At 40.4% G+C, this 19,858-nt stretch overlaps 1 long non-coding RNA gene across 1 annotated transcript; it reads left to right on the top strand.

Annotated features, from left to right (window-relative positions):
* The first annotated feature begins 10,279 nt into the window (after positions 1-10,279).
* LOC139438342 (uncharacterized) lies at positions 10,280-17,090 on the top strand. Its single transcript, XR_011648035.1, has 3 exons — positions 10,280-10,367; positions 11,030-11,075; positions 16,326-17,090. It is a non-coding gene; the product is annotated as an uncharacterized lncRNA (long non-coding RNA).
* Positions 17,091-19,858: the final 2,768 nt, after the last annotated feature.

The raw sequence follows: 19,858 nt of genomic DNA, 5'->3' as shown, positions 1-19,858 counted from the left end.
TGCTACAAAGACAAAGCAAGTCTTATGTAGCATAGCATTCTGTGTTGACTTGAGTGACTATAAAGATAGGTAAGTATTTGATTGTTACATTCACATGAGTTAAACAAACAACATATATAATTAAAGCAAATGAGAATTTCCCCTGGGGAGAAACCCTTTGATGATTCCTATGAGCTTGATTACCATTTGTGTCCATCACTGGAGGCAGAGGGCACTTCAGGCTCCCATTAGTTGTGGATATGGCCACAGGCTGATCAGTGACACACAGAGTTAAGTACCACAATTCACATTTGGTGAGAACCTCTTTAAAAGCACCTGAGTGGATGTCAGCATTCTCCTCTTCTATCTCATCAACTCACAAGGTCCCAGAGTGGGGACTCCTTCATCCTGGGTAAAGCAAAAACAAAACAAAACAAAACAACAAAACAAAACAAAACAAAACAAAAACAACCCTATTGCTTTCAATTAAAAATTCAGTAATTCCATGGAGAACAAAACTCAATCTATTTACATAAAGTTTTAAAATAAATCACCAAGAATGTAAACCTCTAAAAGGATAGTCCTTATCGCTAAGTGAAAAAAAGCCAGTCTCAAAGAAAGCTAGACACTGTACAGCTTCAACTATATGACATGCTGGAAAACGCAAAATTAAGAGACAGTAAAAAGTTCAATGTCACCAAGGTTTTAAGACAAAGGGGAAGTGATGAAAAGATGGAGCTCAGCACAATTTTAGGGGCATGAAACCCTTCTGTATGATACTATGATCGAGGATACATGACTTCATACATTTGTCAAAGTCCATTGAATTATACAACACAGAGAGAGAACCCTAAGATAAACCATAAACTTCAGTTAATAATAATGTATCCATTATGGTTCATCAGTTGTAACAAATGTACACTTTAATGTATGGTAATAATAGGTGAAACTGTCTCTTGGGTGGGGAAACCTAGATGAAGGAATGGGAACTCTTTGTACTTATCTGCTCAAATTTTTTGTAAACCTAAAACTACTCTAAAAAAGAACCAGCCTGTTAGGAAAAAAAAAAATTAAACCTAAGCCAACAGGAAAAAAAAATTATGGTCATTAAAAATATACTACAGAATTGTATATATAAGGTATTAATATTTTTTCCCAAACTTAAAGTTTATCTGTGATCTTTTCCTTGGTTTCCTTCATTTCTCCATCAATGTTTTTATGTTTTTATTTTTCCCAACTTGAAATGTACGGTATTAGGCTTGAGTTATACAGGTCTATATGATTTCAGTGTGCATTGTCAGAACACCTGTCAGTCATTTCAAAATAAAGAATGGTAAGCATGTATCTAAATTGCCCTATACATGGGGAAAAGATCAGCATTTGCCTTGACTGCTTCCTGGTTTTTCCTTGGCTTCTCAACTAACCAGCAGAAATGCTTCTTCTGAATGATTATCTCAGGATCAATTTCCTGTTTTTGGAAATGTGCTACATACAGCAAAACTGTTTATGTTAGATGTTCTGAATATCTTCTTCCCTGAGTATATCCTTTGGTACATAGGTAATTTTCTTCGGAAAACCTATACTTACTAATATCATGAAAGTATGCTTTTCATTTTAGTAGGTAGGATGGCAATGCATACAGAATTAGGTAACTCAATATTTATCCATCTTGCATTTTTAACACTTTCCATGCTATTTTTCAATTTTACCTATTTCCATGTTACATCAAAAATCAAAATGACATAGCCACTTTCATTTCTTGAAAAATTATGTTCATGTAAAAAGTGTGAATAATGAATGAGAAAAAGGAAATTTTGGAGTATTTCACAGTTGAGACTCCAAAATGTTGAAATTATGTGTTGAAATGGAAACAGCCAATAAAGCAAATCGCACATATTTTCAGGGCGTAAAAGACCAAGTCAGTACCCCAAATCCTTATTTAAACCACAAGTCTTGACTTCAAAGTATATTTTTGAAGACTGGATGGTCTAACGTCATTAATTGGTTTACTTATTGCTCACCATATGTATTCTTTATAGAGTTCCTAAGATAAAAATTCCAGAGGAAAGAATATAGTTAAAAGGAAGACAATCAATATAGCTAAAATTCTGTTTCCAAAACACACATAAAAGGATCTAAATTCTTTAATTGGAAATCAATAGATCTCACAGCAATTTTCAACTCATCCTCTAGGAGTGAAAAATCGTTCGGTGCTTATTTTCCATAATCTTCTGCATATTCCCTGAAAGAGTTTTATTTCAAGAAAAAAATTTACAACACAGAAGTAAAGGGTTTTAGCTTAGGTTCTTTTCTGATATTGATAAGTGAAAATTATATACAGTGTGTTGGCAAAGGAATGTTTCATTCAGAGACAATGAGGTCTTGGTTGGTTTTCATTTTTGTTTTGTTTTGTTTGTTTGTTTGTATTTTGAGGTACTGGGCCAGTGATTCAACCCGGGACCTCTTATGTGGGAGGTTGATACTCAATCGCTGAGCCACATTGGCTCCCCTGAGTTGTTGTTGTTGTTGTTTTTCATTTATTTCTTGCTTTCTTTTTGTTTTTAGAGGGTACCAGGGACTAAACCTGAGACCTCTGGTATGGGAAGCAGGTTCTCAAATGCTTGAGCCACATCCATTCCCCTGGCTTCTTTTTTCATTTTTATTTTATTTATCAGAGCTTGCATTCATTTGAATCAGATTCAGCTTCAGATTTGAAAGAAGCTGTTATCTATCTTTTGAAATCTCTAGATTTGTCTGGCAATGTAGGACAAAATTTGAATACAACTGTATTAGTGTTCACTAGGGAAACAGAATTCAACAAGGGATATCTGTCAATAGTAAGAGATTTATCAGAGTCTGTCACTCAGCCATGGTTATGTACAAGTTCAGGTTCTGCAGGCAGGCTGCAATCAGGAGCTCCAAGGAAAGCCCGGTGAAGATTCTTAAAGAGTTCTGGGAGATGTTGGTTGTCCAAAGACAAGCTGGGAAATTCTCTCTCAATGCTAGAATCACTTCCCCTTTTAAGAGATTCAGCTGATTGGGTTATGCATCACTCATTGCTGATGGCAAGCTCCCCGACTGATGTAACTATAACCAGCTATCTATGATTTTCCACTGCATTAAAGTCAATGGTGATGAACATCCATAAATGCCCTTGTATTGCAGTTAGCCCAGCACTTACTTGACCAAACAACTGGGAATAATTACCGGAGTTGACACAATATCCTGACTATCACAACAACCAAATGTACTTCTTTCCAATAACACAATCAAGGGTTAAATGCTTCATAATTCTAAATTCTGATCCTGTGCCTCAAGGACAGTAAGTGGAAATGCACACTTTCAAGTTATCAAAGAAAGGCCACATGGTTTCAGATAGTGAAAGGGGATAAATATATGACCTAGCATGAACTGAACTTGGTACCACCTTGAAGAACTACTGCTTTGTAATCCTGTCTTTGCCGGCTCTTCATCCTCTTTTCTTTTGGCTAAATATACTTGCTCTGATTCCCACACACGTAAGATTTCATACGGAAAATTTTCATCATAGGCAAAAATAAGCTTTATCTTGGATCATATGAGAAGTTCCAAGGGTCTTTTTTATTTTGTATGCGATTCATTTAAAAGAGCTTTGTGATTGAGAGTGTTTCACGCTAAATCCAATTAATTATTTCAGGTGATGTGCTGCAAATGTTGAATGAGATCGATGAAGACTATGGATTTCAAATGATCTGTTAGTCAAAAAAATATATAAACTTGCAAATGGAACATGATTGAATAATATAAAACCAAAATAAATGAATTAATATATTTAAAATGTCCAAGTATACGAATGTTCTGCAAAATACAAAGTAAAATGATTAAAAATAATTTTGGCCTAGAATTAAATTTTATATTAAAGAAAGAGGAAAAGGTAATCCTATTGAGAAGAAACACACAGTCTTAGCCACTGCCTTAAGAAGTCATTCAGATACCATCATACACAATGCACAATAGGTAAAATGAGGTAGGCAAGAATTCTGTATTTCATGTTAAATCCAATTCTTCGGGAAAGGTAAAAATCCTGGCTGACAAGTCTCACAAACCAGACTCTTTCCATTTTCTTCAGAAACACTCCCCACTCATTTGCCTCTTCTCAGGCACTTATAATTATCTCAATTACTCTAAAGACATGAGATTTTATGAGCAAATGTAAGGGGGAGAGAGACTACAACTTGGCTTTCTATTCATCACAAGCCTCATTAGAGGCAAAAAGCACAGAGTCTGTGACTACATAGATTTGGGGAGGTTCAGGGGGATCACACCAAAAAAAAAAAAAAAAAGAATTAGCATCCCCAAATGAACCTCATACAGATATATGTGGGTGTCTGTGTAATCACACATAGACACATAAATTATAAATTACATAGACATTATGTTTCAGTCTACTAAATTTGCACTAACAAAGTACCATAAACAAGGTGGCTTGAAACAATAGAAATTTATTCTCTCATTGTTCTGATGGCCAGAAGTCCAAAAATCATGGTGTGAGCAGGGCTGCACTCTCTGGGAAACCTGTAGGAGAGAGAGTTTCCTTGCACCTTCTAACTTCTGGAAGTGGCTGAAAATCCTTGTCATTCCTTGGCTTGTGGCTCCTCACTCCAAGATCTGTCTCCATCTTCACATAACCTGTCTGCATCTTCTCTCCTCTCTTACAAGGAAACCAGTCTTGTTGGATTTAGGGTCCACTCTACTCAGATACGTCCTCATTTGAACTTGGCCAATTCCATCTTTAAAAACCCTATTTCCAAATAAGGTCCCAGTCAGAGGAAATCTCTCATTTGCTTATGAGGAAACCCAGCATGGAAGGTTTGCTGTGCTCAGTTCCTCTTTCATTAGTCATGGTGACGACTCTATCAAACTCTGAGAACTAAATACTAGAATATCCACGTAGTTGTTGGATAATGTTAGTGTGGATTCCTGAGGTCATCAGTCAAGAAGAACCAGGCTGTCGTCACGTTGAAAGTGAACGTGAAGATCCACGATTTGTAGACCTGCTACCTAATTTGATTCCAAACTAGGACCAATGGCAGGTCAATGCCTATGTGACCAGCTCTCTTTTGGAAACTCCAAGATTCCAAAGTGTGTTTTTTTAGCCAAGGAACTCTTTCCCATATCCTGCAGCCCACAGATGGAGAGGAACATGTCCTCCAAAGAGGGAGGCCAAATGAGCCAGTGCATTACCTCTAAGCCTTTACTTATGCACCCCATTTCCCTGCTGCTTATGGTCATGTGAGTCCATGGCATTTCTGGATGGCTGGGACATTCTAAGGCACTGCTCATTAGATCACTTGCATACTTATGGTTACTGTGGTTTTATTTATTGCTTTGGTTATCTTTGGTCATCTATTTTACTTTTGAAGGGAGAAATTTTCTGTAGTCATGCCAATGGTCCTCCACTGCCAATGGTCCTAAAAGTTGACTGAAATACTCCTTAGACTTTGCCTCAGTTTACTCCTATTTCTATGACTTATGATTCTGTGGTCAGAAAAGAAGAGGAGGAGATAAAATTAAGTGGATACCTGGAAGCAGAAAAAAAGCAGGTGTCAAATTCAACATATAGAATTAATAAGGACGGAATTTAATCTAAATCCCCTCTCTGAACTCCCAAAGAAAGGTATATCTTTCTTCCTACTGTAGTATCACATTTGTTTTAACTCTGTTTTCCATAACTTGAGGAAGAGTCACTCCTTCACTGGAGTTTTCTTGTTCTTGTTTAACAAGTGCTTCTACATTTTCCAGAGGAAATATCAGCTTTAATTAAGCCTACAAGAGCCTGCAGTTCCATAAAAATTAAATAATTAAATGGTTTTCAGAACCAAAGGCATCACGGATGCAATTTTATGAACATGCACCTGTTCATTGTACAGGGCCAACATAAAATATGAATGTTCTGCAGGCACAGGTCTGAACCAGAAAAAGGAGACAGAAAATAAAAGCATGTAGATGACCATCACTCATTGTTAATGTTTTCAGAATAAATTTCTTTTATCAATTAATCACATTAATCACATATTAAAGTGTCTGATGCTAACCCAATACAACCTGGAAGTAAAGAAATACAGATTCAATACTTCAATCTCTGCTTTGCTCTGTCCTTCAGTTTTCTTTGCTCTGTCCTGGGGTTTCCATAACAAGGTACCACAAACTGGGCAGCTTAAAATGACAGAAGTGTAGTGTCTTCCAGTTCTGGTGGCTGGAAATCCTAACTAATGGTGTTTGTGGAATGCTGCTATCTCTGAAACCTGTAGGAGAGAACCCTCACTTGCTGCTCCCAGCCTCTGGTGGTGGGCAGCTATCTACAAGACTCCTTGGCTTGGATATGCATGACTCCAATCTCTGCTTCTCTCTACACACATTTTTGTTCTCTAGCATGTCCATTTCACTTATTATGTTCCAATATGGATATGAGTTAAAGTGGATTAAGGTGAGAGGGTCTACAACAGCAAGCAAGAGAGTCCCACCCATCAGCCATATGGGATCAAGACCACCTTTCAATGAGAGAGAGAGTAGGCATCACCATCTCAGAATCCTTAGGACTGGGGAATAAAATAGGGACTAGAGTGGACTTACTGGTATACTGTATTACAGACTTATTGGTATTCTAGCAATGGGAGAAATGATATTGAAGTGGAGATACTGGCCACTGGAGGTGCTGAAGGCAGAGAGAGAGAAAAACTGGTGTGATCTTTGGGACTTGGAATTGTCCTGATGACGTTGAAATGACAGATACAGGCTATTATATATCCTGCCACTACCTACAAGAGAGAGGGTAAACTAAAATGTAAACTGTAATCCATGCTTAGTGGCAATACTCCAGACGGGTTCATCAATTACAATGAATGTACCACACTAATGAAAGAAGTTATTAATGTGGGGAAGGGTGGGAGTTGTGGAGAGAGGGACATATGGGAATTCCTTATTTTTTTGGGTGCAACATTTTGTGTAATCTAAGTATTTTTAAAAAATAAAAAATATATTTAAAAATAAATAAAGTGGGTTAATGGCCCACCCTACTACAGAATGAGCTCACCTTGAGTAATTCCATGTGAACAACTCTATATCAAAATAATGTCACATTCTGAAGTACTAGGGGATAAAGACATCAACATGTATTTTTGAGGGGCACCAGGCAACCCATAACCCTTTAGGGTTTCCCTACTTCCAAAAGTACAACTTTGAAACATGATGTGTGACCACTTATTTCTTTTATGTTGGCTCCATGATCTGGCAGTGAAACAATCGCCCATTTGACCTCTTCCTTGCATAAATATATGTCAAGTGGTTTTCATTAAAGCATTTCCAAGAATGTCATTTTATTGTGTGTAACCCATTTTCAAAAACTCTGAAACACATACAGACTCTCCAAACTGGAGCATTTTAGAGAACATCACATTCTCTAAAACCTCATTCCATAATCTATTTCTTAAACCTGACATTTCATTAGCAGGAAGAAGTTACACAAAAGAGGAATGTGTAAATCATTTGACACAAGGACCACCATGCTCCCCAGCTTTGACCATGTGGTTCTTTTCCATAATTAGCACCAAATTCCTGTGTCCCCTCCCTCTAGGATTTACTTCCTGGGCAGCTCCTTCAGTCCTGACACAGACAATAAGAAGTAATGATTTGTGGGCTGCTGGTCAAAACAGTCCACATGTACCATATACCAACAATTCCAATGTACCATATATCATGTATAAAAACATTAAGGTTTGTTATCTATTGAAATATGTTTTAAAAATACAATATAGATAATGAAATAAGAGCACAGAAAAATAGCCTGCTTTTATTTGTGAGTCCTTTTGTTATGAATTTGGGGTGATGAAGTAAAAGACAGGGAGAACTGGTGGAATTTTTGACCAAGGAGGTTTTATAAGTGTTTTTTCAATGGGGTTGGTTTTCTGATAACTCATATTTTAACTTCCTGGGGGTCATGTACAATTTATGAATTCAAGTAAGGTTGTCACTTTAAGACAAGGGTATTCCTTTTTCACAAGAGATGATAATTCTATAGGTGAGTTATGAATTGTAAAACAACCAGTTTCCCTGACAGTGAGTAACATTTAGTTTATTCTCATAAACACCATTCAACTAATAAGAAACATCAGTGAAGGTTGCCAAAATCAAAGAAATTGTATTTGTGGTGCATAGGAAAAATCTATCCCCTTTCTAAATAAAATATTTCTTGCATTCAAAACTATCAATATTGATCTTCCAGAGAAAAGCACCAATTTCTTGATCTTTGCAGAACAATGAGTAGCAAACACTGAGACAAAAATAATGACATAGATGCAGATTTTTGAAGATGATCTTCAAATACTATATTTGATGGTTATTTTTTAAAGTATTAAGAGTCCAGCATCTTACTAAAGAAGATGGGCCACAAATAACCTCTAAGTGTGTAATGAGAAGGTAGAAGTAGATAGCAAATTACAAGTTGACACAGATATAGATTTTTGAAGTTGATCCTCAAACACTATATCTGAGGATTATTTTTTAAAGTATTAAGAGTCCATCGTCTTACTCTGGAAAATGGACCAAAAATAATCCCTCAGTGTGTAATGAGAATGTAGAAGTAGGAAGAAAATTACAAGTTGAGCCACAGTCTTGACATCCTGCTAGACAGGAAGCTTGTTGAGGTGAGGCATGTATCTCAAAGACTCATCACCATACCCCCAGTTCCAAAAACCATACCAGACTCCAGAAGCTTATCCCCCTAATTTATCCCCCTAAATATGAGAAAGATAAATCTATTAAAGTGACATTTCCAAACTATAAAACTTGTAGGCTGCTTCCATTGCTGAATGATTCTGTGTGTAATTAAGTGTAAAATATGTTGACATTGCATATGTCCTTCTTGGAGATTATCTGCATATATTCATTTATTCAATGTTCTGAAAGTGGGGCATTTTAGATAGAGTGAGCAGTGAATATAGCAAAACTTTGTCAGGTGCATTGTTTCCCAAACTTATTCAAAGACTCATCCAGCTTTTCTCTGCATAGTTCCTGGCAACAATGTGTTGAAATCAATTTTTATTTCAGCTGAATAAACTGAAGCATGGAATCCAATGTGTGTTTGCCCTTCTTAATTATACATGGGTCCGTAAGTTTCTTAGATGGGTGTAAACTTTCCCTTGCCTGATAGTAAACTTTTCCACTAGCCCTTTGTGTGAAAGGGAAAATTATACAAAGACTTTATAAATGTCACAGTTCATGTGTTGTGGTATAGCAGTCTCTTCACTGTAGGAAAAAAAATGAAAGCAGATAACTTGAAAACTGAGTTGGTGTTAGAAACCACTCATTTAATTTTCATGGGAAATATTAGTAATATAAAATGTTGGAATTAATATGGTTAGTTTGTAAAGCAAGGAAGGGAAGCATAAAAGGAGGGGGATAGATTGAGAATAGGAACACGGCGAAGAGAACACTGAAATGCTCAGCAGGTGCAAAGTGGAGAAAGCAGTAGCTATTTTGTAGAGCCCTGTGTTCTGGTCAAGCATGCAGATCCTGTGTGCAGTGGAGAATATGTGGACCTGGCTTCCATGGAGCAAGCAATGTCTTCTGCCTCCACTTAATGTCCATGATAATGAGTCATAAGCACCTGTAATAAATCTGGGGGCAACCATCATCTGCATGACGGTAAATTTTTTCAAACCTTTTTGGCAGCAGACATCTTAATATTTTAATATAAACAAATGTTTATATGACTTTATAAAGTTAAAATTACACTATATGTGTGGGAGGAAGGGCGCCCAGCTTGCCACAGTAGCAAACGGTGCGGCAAGAAGTGATACTGCCTCTGCTCACTGGGCCTAGATAAGGTGACCATGCCTGACTAGGCCTTTGCTGCTAGCGGCTGGCCGGCGCTGCCCTCCCCCTTTCTATCTCCCGCCTAGACCAACATCCGGCCAGCTCTCACTCCCCCTTTCCCCTACCCTATTCCAAACCTCTCAGCCAGCACTCTGCCTAGCAACTGCTTACAATCACCTATCAGGAAGCAGTACCCACCTGCACCTATCAAATCCCTTCATGCAGTCCCTAACCCTATAAAGCTGTGTCCCCTTCCGCAATAAACCAGACTTGTGCACAGATCTGGTCTCCGCGGCTTTCTTCCTCCCCTTGCCGTGCATCCTCCACTCCTGAGAGCCCCTCTGGTGCTGTCTGCCGTAGCATCAGACGCCACTGCAGTCTAGTCTAACCCCTCCAAACCCCCCCGTCAGCATCGGGGTGCAAGCCGCCCCAGCCGCAACTGGCGCCCAACGTGGTAGCAGTTCAAGTCCGGTCCGGCGTGACCGCTGCTTCACCCCCATGGGATCTCGCTCCCACCCCTTCGCCACGCTCTCAAGGTAAGGACCCCCATTATCGGCCCCTGGCAGAAAAATGGGCGGGCGTCTATCTTCCCGCCAAGCGCCGCAAGTCAGAGCGCTTGCTGGCCTACTAGCCTGCCACCAATGTAAAGTTTCGGGCAGGCAACTCCAGGCTTACTGGGATCTACTGGTCCCCTTCAACCCCTGGCTTTCCACTGCCAATCTCTCGGACCCTGATACCTATCTGAAATTAGCCCCGCCTATCAACAAGGCCAGCCACAAGCCCGAAAATCCACACAAGCTTATAAGGCAATCAACTCTGTTCCAGCAAACGCCCACCCCCTTTCACAACTCCTCAAGCTCCCTACTATCTACATGACAATGTAGCTCTGGGCTAGTAAAGGCTAATAATAGTTAATCCACTGGTATGAGAGAAAAACATGGCAACATTGGTGTTCTGTTTTATTTCCATGCTAATTCTAATTGGACTTCTTTAACCAAGATATTAAAATTAGTACAAAATTTTTATCAAGGTTTAAAAAGGAATTTTCAGTTTTAAATCAATAGTTTACTCCTGAACTTCAAGTCTCACTATAGTCTTACAGTAATTATCCAAAAATGTGTGCTAATGGTCTGCCTAACTGCTGCTCGAGTTATTTTAGCTGATTGCTGATAACTGATAGGAAAGTTTCCGAGCACAGGCTTTCGTGTTGCAGGCAGCATGGATTCCAGAGAAAATCTTGAAAGGTACAATCTAAAATGTGCTATATAACAGAGGATTTAAAAGCAGCTATACTAAGAAACTAAGAATTATGAGTTAATTGTAAACTGTATGTTTCTGTTACTGTGTTGTGATTGTTCTGTGTTTCTCTGTTCATTCAATGTCAGTGTATATTTTGATACCTCAGGATGGTAATATAAATTAATAAAAATTTATAAAAGAGCTCTATCCAAATGGCCAAAAATTAAATAAGCGCTTATATTAATACTTAAATTTATTATATCAATACATGAGCTTAAATGTTAATAAAATATCTACAATAATAGAAATCGTAAGTCTTAATTGACAAGATTAACTGTACGTCTTCATAAAAGGTTGTTCTTGTCCAAATTAAAATGAATAACTTATTTTTCTTCACAGAATAATATAAAGAATGTAAAGCTTAAATGAAAATTAAAAAAGGTTAAAAGTTTGTGAAAATGCTAACTGAAATGTAATAAGTTTTGCAAAAAGGTGTATTTTGTCCTAAAGTAAAATAGCTAATTTTTCATGAACTCTTGAAACTTAATTTGCAAATGGCAAGCTGTAAAAGGTATTGTGATAACTTTAAGTAAGGGAATGTGTTCTATAAACATAAAATTTGTCTTCAATAGTCTATATGGTTATAAATAAAAGGTTTAATAAAGCATTGTTTACATTAAAGTATTAAATGGCTAATTCCAAAAGGTCATTCTTAAATATATATAAAACTGAATTGATGATGATAATAAAAGGTAATTTTATAACAGGAAAGAGTGGCAGCAACCAGCCTCCCCTGCCAACTTGCTTCTAAAAAACTGTTTCTAATATTGCATCCTACTAAGTATTTAAAGAAAAGTTCATTATTTTAACAAGCTTGTTTAATGTTCACAATATTGTTATAAGAAGTTTGCTTGATAACTTTAATGTAGGCTATATGAAATGTGTTTTTATTATTAAAGAAACAGAAAATAATTTTGTCCTAAAATAAAATAATTGACTATTGGAAAAAGTAGAGTATAGGACGAAACCTGAGTGAATACTAAAACTGCAGAAGATTAATTTTTACAGTTAAAGTTAAATGAAATTTAATGAGTCTTCGAGTAGTATGCTGATGCAAAGTTAATTTTTTTGTTCTTTCTCAAGGCCTCTCGCCATTAATCTGTTTTGATAAAAGTTCTTATCCTCAGTCAGTATACAAAGAGAGTCTGTCTTGTGTTTCTTGTGCTTATCGTTTCCTCGGTGTTCCAAGAAGGAAACCTTTATCTCTTAAAGGAACATAACGTTCAAAACTGCTTTCTCAAGACCTAATCCTGAACAGTAGCCTTTTATTCCAAACTAATTATTAAATTTGTTCTTTTACCTTGAAAGAAAAATTAAAGTAATAATTAAGTTCATTTAATATGTTATAAGCTAAATAAAGGTGTTTTACAGTGTTATAAAATTAACAACTTTTTCTTCCCTTAAACCCTCTATTAAATAAAGTCGTATGGATAAAAGGTTTCTATGAATGCTTAAAAGTGTATAAAGTTACCAATATTTCAGCATAATATTAAAGAAAAGTACAATGTGGTTAATTATAGTTTTAATTATTATAAAAGAATGTATGTCACAAAAACAACCCCTTACCATAGATTAAAGTAACAACACTAGTTTGCAGCAATCCCAAATACTGCTAGTTTGTTACAAAAAGTTATAGTCCAGTTACATGGCTATCACTTTGTTTTAAAACTTCCTAAGACTTTCTTTAATGTCTTGGACAAATCAAGCCAGCTGCATTCCTTTATCTGTAAGAACCCAACAATAAACTTTTGCAGTGCTTTTCAAGGCTATGTGCATAGCCCAACCATCCTGTACAGTATTTACTGATAGTAATAGTAATGGAAAAGCAGCATACGTTACTTTTCAAAAAGAACAGGTTTGGCCAACTCCTTATTCATCTGCTCAATGCACAGAGCTTTGAGCCATCATTAAAGTTTTACAAATGTTTTAAAAGCCCTTAAATATTGTCTCTGATTCTGAATGTATGCCTTACTGACAAGCACACCACTGCCCTTTTCTCTGAAAACCCCCATGCTCAAATTCTTCTAGAAATCTTCCACGAGACCTTTGACTGCCATTCCCCCCCCCCCCCACAAGTTGCTCCAGGGCCTCACAAGGCTCCCCCTCTCCCCACTATACCACCCTTTCCCTGGCTCCAAGCCTCTCTCCAACTCCACTACTGTCTTCACGGATGCCTCTAAGACCAAGTTTGCTTATATTGCCTACTTTCCCAGCCGTGACTTGCCAACCATTTACTGCCAAACCCATCCCGGATCGGTTCAGGTGGGCGAGCTACTAGCCATCCTCACTGCCTTCCAACACCACGGCAATGAGCCCGTCAACATCTTCACTGATAGTCAGTACACCCTGCAAGTTTGTTCAGTTATTGCCCATGCTGTTTTCTTTCCACGTGACACGCCCATTGATCAAGCACTCCGTGCCTTGCAGCGAGAGCTCAAGCTCTGCACACAGCCATAGTACATTTCTCATATTCGCAGCCATTCAGGGCTGCCTGGGCCTCTAGCCACGGGTAACTCTGCTGCTGACCAAGTCGTCTCCACCCATAAAATAGCCACTGTCGGAGACTTGGTCAATCAAGCCAAACTTCTCCATTCTAAGTTCCACTTTTCAGCAGCCTCACTTCAACATCTTTTGCCGGGCCTCCCCAAGGAAACTTGCAAGCATTTGGTGCGTGCCTGTAAAACATGCGCCCCCTTCTTGCCGCTTGGACCGTTGCAGCCACAAGGGGTCAACCCCCGCAGCCTCAAGCCAAACTCCCGATGGCAAATAGACGTCACCCATGTGCCATCATTTGGGCGCCTCAAGTATGTCCATGTCACAGTCAACACCTTTTCTCACCTTTGCTATGCTGTCCCCTTACCGGGGGAAACAGCCAAGCATTGCATTAAAGCATTGCGGCAAGCCATCTTATTCATGGAAGTTCCTTTGGATGCTAAAACTGATAATAGGCCGAGGTATCACAGCTCCTCATTCGCTGCATTTCTCCAGCTCTACAACATTACTCATCACTTCGGCATTCCATACAACCCCCAGGGGCAGGCTATAGTAGAACGCATCCACCGCCAGCTCAAAGTGCAAATTCAATAAGAGAAGGATCTACGCCCACATAGTCAACCAGGCGACATTATCATTGCCTGCCTCATTCACATAAACCTCCTCTCCTTTGATAAAAATGGTCTTTCCCCCCTCCATAAGCATTGGGCCCCTCCTACGCACCAACAGTTGCCCCAATGGTGTTTTGGAAGGACCCAGAAACAAACAATTGGCAGGGACCCAGTCCCCTTCTCACCCAAGGCAGAGGGTTTGCTTGTGTCTTTCCAGAAAATGCCTCCCAGCCGCTCTGGATCCCCCAAAAAAAACATCAAACCCACCACTGGCCAGCAGCAGGTTCCAACGACAAATGATGAGAGCACTCACCCATCAGATGGAGAGGCTGAGTATGGCCGCAGATCCAGCTCGTGACACCCTCCTTGGACAGCTAGTACAGCTTGCTGTCCGCGCCTTGGCTTCAAATAAAAAACCTAAAAATCTACACTCTCCTGCTTTTCATGTTAGTTCTGCTCCCCTCCACTACGGACCAGGCTAGTATAAGCCATCGGCCCTTTAACTGGACACTCTCTCTTTGGCAGCAGGAAAAGCTCCTCGCTAATAACATTACTGCGGGTGCTCCCTCCTTCACAGTGCACATATATAATCTCGCCAACCTTCCTTTTGCCAGTGGTGGTTCCCTTCAAAACATTACACACAATACTCACCAGTGTTGGTACAGCTCACTTACAGGCCTTAATGGCCCCTATAATCATGAAGTCTCAGGCTTCTATATTTGTCCTTCCACGGCCAGAGGCTGCCATGACCCAGCGCACTATTACTGCCCCTCCTGGGGGTGCAAAACCATGGCCCACAGATGGTCGGGAGCTCCCAATAGGGACCCCTACCTCTCCCTTTCTTTTAAGGATAAAAGTCACAAGAGCAGCATTAAGCCCTACTAGAGCAACATTACACTCACTGTCAAAAACCCTGAAAATGCAGGCTGGCTACAGGGCCGCACCTGGGGAGCCCGACTTTACATGAGCAGCTATGATTACGGTGCCTTTTTCATTATAAAGAAAAATTCAATCCGCACACAATCCGCTGCCATGGGCCCAAATCAAGTTCTCAATCCTCCCCACACACGGCCTCCCCCTCCTCCCTCTGTTTCTCCTTCTCCTCCTGCTACCACCTTAAATCCTTCCATCACTAGGTATCCTCCCCACCGCCAAACCCTGCCACCCCCCAACCCTCTTGTAGCCCTCCTCAACGCATCATTTATCTCCTTAAACTTATCCCAGCCCAACCTTACCCAACGTTGCTAGCTCTGCTTCTCTGCCGCGGCTCCCTTCTATGAAGCCATAGCTACCAACAGCGCCTATCGCGCCTCCCCAAACTCCACTGGTACCTCTTGCAATTGGAACCAAACAAAAAGAGGACTCACCCTCCGATCAGTTTCCCAGACTGGACTCTGTATAATAAGAATCGGCAGCAAGGTTCTCCCCTCCATGCAGTCCCTCTGCAACCTAACTCACACCCCTAATGCAGCCGCCCAGTTCCTAATTCCCCCTAATAATACCAAATGGCTATGTTCTTCCTCCAGCCTCACTCCATGTCTCAATGTTCAAACCCTTAACTCCACCGGCAACACCTGTGTGCTCATACTCATTGCCCCCCGCGTTCTCTTTTATACTGATAACCAATTCTTTGACTCCTGGCAGCACTTCAGCTCCCCGCAGCACAAACAGAAATGGGAAGTCTTCACCGCCATCACAATTGCCACCCTTCTAGGTCTTGCCGGTGCAGCCACTGGAGCTGCAGCTCTCAGCCTCCAAGATAATTCCTTTTCAACCCTTAGGCAAGCTGTGGATGCAGACATTGCCCACCTTGAAACTTCCATGGCCCACCTTGAAACATCTCTCAACTCCCTGTCCGAGGTCATTCTCCAAAACCACAGGGGCCTAGACCTCCTCCTCCTAAAAGAGGGGGGCTCTGCGCAGCATTAGGAGAAAAATGCTGCTTCTATGCTAACCACTCTGGCCTCATTCGAGATAAGCTCGCACAAGTTAGGGAGGGCCTCCACAAGAGAAAGCAGGAATATGAAGCCGGATGGTCTTTCTCTTGGGAGCTGCCCAATGGAATCCTTTCTTACTTTCTCCCCTTTCTAGGCCCGCTCCTCACCCTTGTCCTCCTATTAGCCCTAGGACCCTGAATCATCAGGCGAATTGTCCGGCTTGTCAAAAATCAAGTTAACTCTGTCCTTAGTAAGCCCATCCAGGTCCGGTACCAGCGAATCCGCACCACCGACGAAGACGCACCAGGAGTCTCCATTAATTGCCGTCCTCCCCAAATGGCCAGCCGCCTCTCAACACACCCAAGCCCCAGCTCCCCTGCCCCTACCCCTTCTCACTGCCCATCCTAACCCCTTACCCTTACCCTTTCCCCTCCCCCACCCTGTTTATCTAAGGCCACCAACATTCCATCGAGGCGCTGGACTGGTTAGCCAATGACGGGCAACGGGATCGGCCCGCCAGTCAACCTAAGGCAGGGACACGGCCTTTTGCTGCCGCGCTTCCCCATGACAGGTAAGACTGGTCACCGGTGTGGCACGGGCATTGCCCAGCTGGGCGCAATCCCAACCTAAGACAGGCACAGTCCCCCTCCCTCCTCAAATCAAGCTTTTCGGAGGAGCTTAATAAAAACAAAGGGGGAAATGTGGGAGGAAGGGCACCCGGCTTGCCACAGTAGCAAACGGTGCAGCAAGAAGTGATACCACCTCTGCCCACTGGGCCTAGATAAGGTGACCACGCCTGACTAGGCCTTTGCTGCTAGCGGCTGGCTGGCGCTGCCCTCCCCCTTTCTATCTCCCACCTAGCCCAACATCCGGCCAGCTCTCACTCCCCCTTTCCCCTCCCCTATTCCAAACCTCTCAGCCAGCCCTCTGCCTAGCAAACGCTTACAATCACCTATCAGGAAGCAGTACCCGCCCGCACCTATCAAATCCCTTCACGCAGTCCCTAACCCTATAAAGCTGTGTCCCCTTCCGCAATAAACTGGACTTGCGCACTGACCTGGTCTCCGCGGCTTTCTTCCTCCCCTTGCCGTGCGTCCTCCACTCCTGAGAGCCCCTCTGGTGCTGTCTGCCATAGCATCAGATGCCACTGCGGTCTAGTCTAACCCCTCCAAACCCCCCCGTCAGCATCGGGGTGCAAGCCGCCCCAGCCGCATATATGTGTTAAACTAAATTAATGGGAACAACGGAACTGTTTTCAGGAACAAAACAAAATTGCAAGGGGACACTGGGGAGGAGATATGCAGGCATGCAGCAGAGGCAGCTTCCACATTGCTCCCCTTTGCTGAGACAGTGGGGTAAGGTATTGATTTCTATTAAGGAAATCTGATTCAAAGAGAAAATCGTTGCAAATAATATAATGGAACACCTTGCACTGTATACATATTCTGCAATTAAACTGATCCAAAGTTTAAAAAAAAATTAGTAAGTTTGTTTCAAGATATATCATCCACAATATTCACGATGATTCATTGTCATTAAACAGAGACAATTGGTAACAGAATGGACCCTGATCATTCAAATATTTATTATTTGGCAGAAAATAGTTTTCAGTTCTTTGTGAACAACCCAACTCTACCGTTGAAAATAACTATAGAAAACCTCTTGTACTCTCACACTCAGATTCAAAAGATTGAGATGTATTTGGTTTTGCATTTTGTATCTATGTGTTCAAAGAGAAGTCATCTTTGTAATCGTGACAATTCTTCAGCCTGGCAAAGACAATTTGCATGCATTTGGTTAATTTAAAATGTCAGCTTGAGGGGAGCTAGGGATGGCAGGATGGGAAATATCACCCAAGAACTTGGGGGGAGGGTGGGGCAACATATGAACATAGGAGATTGTCAGGTATTTGGTTGAAAGTATAATGCTGAGAAAACCTTTTCAAAAATATAATAAGGAAGGTTACCTGTTTAAGATGTTAAAGGGGATAATCTGATGCAGGGCAGGCTACTATGGAATATGTGAATGCTCATTTTGCCATAGTGGATTATATCATTGCATAGAGACCCATAGAATGATATTAAAGGTATACCCACATCCTGGGGAGGACTGATGCCATCAAATAGAGGAAAGCGTATCTCTCAAGAGAAATGGTGGCTCCCATTGCCTTAGGGCAGTTGAGCATGTCAAGCCCTCAGCACTGTTGCAAGTATCTCTGAACATGGCCTTTCAAGCAATGAAGATTGACTGTAACTGTGGGCTCTAAGGGAAGGGGGAAAGAGGTATTGAATAGATGTAACCAATGTAACTGTGTGTGCAATAAGAGTGTTCCACAAGATGATGCAAGAATGGATATAAGATATGCTAAATTACACCAAAAATATATAGGGGCTGATAGGATAAAATGTAAGTCATAATGTAAAACATAAGATAACTAAAAATTTAGAAAATTGTATAGTCTAAAATATAAACCACAATGTAAACACAAATGTTACCTTGTTTGAAAGCTATTGTCTCAATATCTGTACATCAGTTTCAGTAAATATAGTATGAATATATAAAAAGGTTATTGCTGTGGAAGGGAAAAGTGTTTTATGTTGGATATCTGGGAGAAGTGTATATTGTATATATGAATTACTGTGATATAAAATTTTTGTGAAGATAAGCTTATTAGGGAAAAAAAAGGAAAAAGGACATAAACACGGAGGAAAAGATGGAAGAAGTTGTCCTGCAAATTTACATATAGGGCAACACGTATTGCAGAGATGGAAGGCAAAACATAAAATTTTGCATTTTTAAATTTTTTGATACTCCAATTTATTTTTACCATAATTTTCCTAAATTAATATGTATTCTATATCTAACCTTTAAACTCATCACTATATTCCATTTTACTATTAATGGAATCTGGCAATATATTGGGCTTCACTTTGCAAGAAGTTTTGGATCACAGAGTGGTTCAACAATGGCAGGGGAGGAATACTGGTGTGGGATGTTATTGACAGGGGACACATGGTTGGCAGGGAGTTCTACAGGGCATATATCCAGGATACATAAAAATGTTTGGATATTTTCATAGTGGATACAAGTAAAAATAACAATTGAGGGAGTGCTGAGTTCCTAGCCAGGGGAGTTCTATCACAGTCCCTAAAAGAACAGAAACAATCCCCCAAGTGCAATGCCAAAGATCAAAAAAGAAGGAAGGTCCAACAATGAGCCCTTGATAGTAATGACTATGCTTGTGAGCCTGTGCACCTGAAATAAGAACAAGGCCTGGAGCTGCAGGGTGCCTAAGAGTTACCTCCTGAGAACCTCCCTGTTGCTAAAATGTGGTCAGTCTTGAAGCCAAACTCAGCATGTAAATGTGTTGCCTTCCCCCCAGCATGGGACATGACTCCCAGGGATGAGTCTCCCTGGCACCGAGGGATTACTACCAAGTACCAGCTGATGATGTAACTAGAAAATGACCTTGAATAAAAGGGTCAACTTGGACCAGCAGAATATCTCAATCTACATACAATACTAGGATTTAAAAATTCTTTTTGACCTGAATTAAAGGGGGAAATGGAAAGGACAAATGAGTTTATATGGCTATGAATCTCCAAAAAAAGCCAGGAGGTTATTAGAGGGGTTGCCCTTATGAACATCTCAGCAGAGCCCCCAGAGACAGATAAAGTAGATACAACC

This window comes from Dasypus novemcinctus, chromosome Y (genome assembly GCF_030445035.2).
Source record: "Dasypus novemcinctus isolate mDasNov1 chromosome Y, mDasNov1.1.hap2, whole genome shotgun sequence".
NCBI lineage: Eukaryota > Metazoa > Chordata > Mammalia > Cingulata > Dasypodidae > Dasypus > Dasypus novemcinctus.
The sequence above is the reverse complement of the archived record's forward strand: the minus strand, read 5'-3'. Positions and strand labels throughout refer to the sequence as shown.